Genomic DNA, 3,897 nt, shown 5'->3' with positions numbered 1-3,897 from the left:
ATTGTATTAGCATAAAGACAGACACATAGACCAATGGAACAGAATAGAGAGCACAGAAATAAACTCTCGCATATATGGTCAAATGTTCTTCAACAAGAGTGCCAAGACTACCCAATAGGAAAAAGAAAGTTTCTTTAACAGTGTTAGGAAAACTGGATATCCATATACAAGAGAATAAAATTAGACCCTTACCTTGCACCATATACAAAAATTAACTCAAAATGGATTAAAAAGGAAGACCTAAAATTATAAAACCCCTAAAAGAAAATATAAGGGGAAACCTACAGAATATTGGATTTGGCAGTGATTTCTTGGATATGACACCAAAAGCACAGGCAACAAAAGCAAAAATAGAAAAAAAATGGAATACATAGAATTCAAAAACTTCTGTGCATCAAAGGAAACAATGAACAGAGTGAAAGGCAACCTACAGAACAGGAGAAAATATTTGCAAATCATATATCTGATAAGTGATTAATATCAAGAATACATAAAGACCTCTTAAAACTCAACAACAAAAAACAATCTGATTTTAAAAATGGCCAAATCATTTGAATAGATATTTCTCCAAAAAAGACATACAAATGTCCAACAAACATGTGAAAAGATGTTCAACATCACTAATCATAAGAGAAATGCCAATCAAAACCATAATGAGACATCACCTCACACACATTAGGATGGCCACTATGAAAAAAATAGAAAATAATGTGTTGCTGAGGATGCAGAGAAGTTGGAACCCTTGTGCACTTGTGGAGGAATGTGAAATAGTGCAGCCATTATGGAAAACAATATGGAGGTTCCTCAAAAATTTTTAAAAAAAGAATCACCATGTGATCCAGCAATCTCAGTTCTGGATATATATCCAGAAGAATTCAAAGCAGGATCTTGAAGAGATATTTCACACCCATCTTCACTGCACATTATTCACAATGGTCAACAGGTGGAAGTAATCCAAATATCTATCAACAGATGAATGGGTAAAGAAAATGTGGTATACCTATTCTGTCAGTGGACTCCGCCGAGTAAGTATCATTGAAGTCACCCCTCCTACAGTCGTCATGTCTAAGTCAGAGTCTCCCAGAGTCCAAACAGCTGCGGAAGCTCTTCATCAGAGGTCTGAGTTTTGAAACAGCCAGTGAGAGTTTGAGGAGCCATTCTGAGCAATGGAGAACGCTCCCAGACTGTGTGGTGATGAGAGACCAAAACACTTAGCGCTCCAGAGGCATTGGGTTTGTCACCTATACCACTGTGGAGGAGGTAGATGCAGTCAGGAAGGCAAGGCCCCACAAGGTGGATGAAGAGTTGTGGGACCAAAGAGGGCTGTCTCAAGAGAAGATTCTCAACGACCTGGTGCCCACTTCACTGTGGATAAGATTTTTGTGGGTGTTATTAAAGAAGACACTGAAGATCATCACCTAAGAGATGATTTTGAACAGTGTGGGAAAACTGAAGTGACTGACATCATGACTGACTGAGGCAGTGGGAAGAAGCGCGGCTTTGCTTTTCTGACCTTTGATGACCATGACTCTGTAGGCAAGATTGTCATTCTGAGAAACCATCTTGTGAATTGCCACAACTGTGAAGTAAAAAAAGCCCTATCTACACAAGAAATGGCTAGTGTTTCATCTGGTCAAAGAGGTCGAAGTGGTTCTAGAATCTTCAGTGGTGGTTGAGGAGGTGGCTTTGGTGGGAATGACAACTTTGGTTATGGAGTAAACTTCAGTGGTCAAGGTGGCGTTGGTGGCAGTTGTGATAGTGGAGGATATAGTGGCAGTGGGGAAGGCTATGATGGATTTGGTAATGATGATGATTGTGAAGGAGGTCACCCTGGTTACCCTGTAGGAAGCAGAGGCTATGGAAGTGGTGGACAGGGTGATGGAAACCAGGGCAGCTGGTTATGGTGGGAGTGGGAGCTATGACAGCTGTAACAATGGAAGAGGCAGAGGCAGCTTTGGTGGTGGTAAAGGAAGCAATTTTGGAGATAGCAGAAGCTACAGTGATTTTGGTAATTACAATAATAAATCTTCAAATTTTGGACCCATGAGAGGAGGAAACTTTAGAAGCAGAAGTTCTGGCCATCATGGTGATGGAGGCCAATACTTCACCAAACCACAAAACCAAGGTGGCTATGGTGGTTCTAGCAGCAGCAGTAGCTATGGCAGTAGTAGAAGGTTAGAAAGCTTAGAAAGAGGGGAGCCAGAGAAGTGACAGGGAAGCTACAGGTTACAATAGATTTGTGGACTCAGCCAAGGTGGTGGCAGGGCCTAGCTGCTACAAAGGAGACATGTTTTAGACAATACTCATGTGTATGGGCAAAAAACTTGAACTGTATTTGTGACTAATTGTGTAACAGTTTATTTTAGTTTCTGTTCTGTGGAACATGTAAAGCATTCCAACAAAAGGTTTTAATGTAGGGTTTTTTTTTACACCCATGCAGTTAATTGCTAAGTGTAATAGTCTGATCATGATGCTGAATAAATGTGTCTTAAAAAAAAGAAAATGTGGTATATACACATGATGGAATATTATGCAGCATTAAAAAAGAAGGAAATTTTGTCACTTGCTACAACATGGATGAAACTTGAGGACATTATGGTAAGTGAAATAAGCCAATCAGAATAGGACACATATTTTGTGATTCCACTCATATGAAGTATCTTAAGTAGTCAAAATCATAGAAACAGAATGTAAAAAGATAAGAACTGGGGAGAGTTGGGAGGAGGAATTAGTATTCAATGGGTATAGAGTCTAGAGGTCTGTTGCATAACAATGTGAATACATATATTTAACACTACTGAATTGTACACTTAAAAATGGTTAAGTGGGCCGGCCGAGTGGCGCGATGGTTAAGAACTGGCTTGGGATGCCAGAGGGCCCCGGTTCGGATCCCACATATGAGGGCCAGTGACACTGCCCTCCACAGCTAAGATGCTCAACAACAGCTCGACCTGGAGCTGGGCTGCTGTGAGTCTCCAGCGATGGCGTAGGCTGCAGCCCCTGTGGCAGTGGGTTGCCATGGGCTACTGTGTGTAACCAGCAGCCAGCGTGAGCGGCCAGCAGTCGCTGTGAGCGGCCATCCAGAAGCTGACGACTGATCTGCCTCGCCCGGGAAGAGCGCAATGATGGTGCTAACTTGGGCCAGTGAAGCAACATCCTCCACAACTAGACTGAAGAACAAAAAGACAGCAACTTGTCTGTTCTCCTTCCCCCAATTCCCCAGCACTGTTCCCATCCCCCCAATTCCCCAATAAAAACAATGTAAAAAAAAATGGTTACGGTGGGGCCGGCCAACTGGCTCAATTGGTTAAGAGTTAGCTTAAGAGCACGAGCTCTGAGCAACAGGGCTGCCGGTTCAATTCCCACATGGGCCAGTGATGCTGTGCCCAAGATGAGCTGCCAACAGGTGGCAGGATGACTCAGCTGGTGAGGGCACGTGCTCCTAACAATAAGACTGCCTGTTTGATGGTGGGCTACGCCCACCCGCAACTAAGACTAAACTCGGCACCTTGAGCTGAGTTGCCACCTGGATGGCTCAGTGGATACAGCGTGTGCTCTTAACAACAAGGCTGCTGGTTAGACTCCTGCATGGGATAGTAGCTACTCCCACCTGCAACTAAGATTGTAACACAGCACCTTGAGCTTACAGGCCACGAGCTGCTGATGGGCAGCCAGGTGGTGACTGGAGCCCTCCACAACTAAGACTGAAGAACAACAACTTGGCTGGTCCCCTTCACCAATTCCCCAACACTTGTTTCTTTTCCCCAATTTCCCAATTTAAGAAAAAAAAAAGGTTAAGATGGTAAATTTAATGTAATGTGTGTTGTATCACAAATATATAGTTTTGAAAGCTTTTAATCTGGTTTTCAACATTATCCATCCTTGCTGATGATTCCC

General features: G+C 42.8%; 1 pseudogene; it reads left to right on the top strand.

Annotated features, from left to right (window-relative positions):
• Window positions 1–1,061: 1,061 nt before the first annotated feature.
• Window positions 1,062–2,211, top strand: LOC109376907 (heterogeneous nuclear ribonucleoprotein A1 pseudogene; annotated as a pseudogene).
• The last annotated feature ends 1,686 nt before the right edge of the window (window positions 2,212–3,897 follow it).

The sequence above is a fragment of the Hipposideros armiger genome, unplaced genomic scaffold, assembly GCF_001890085.2.
Source record: "Hipposideros armiger isolate ML-2016 unplaced genomic scaffold, ASM189008v1 scaffold_1236, whole genome shotgun sequence".
Lineage (NCBI taxonomy): Eukaryota > Metazoa > Chordata > Mammalia > Chiroptera > Hipposideridae > Hipposideros > Hipposideros armiger.
The sequence above is the reverse complement of the archived record's forward strand: the minus strand, read 5'-3'. Positions and strand labels throughout refer to the sequence as shown.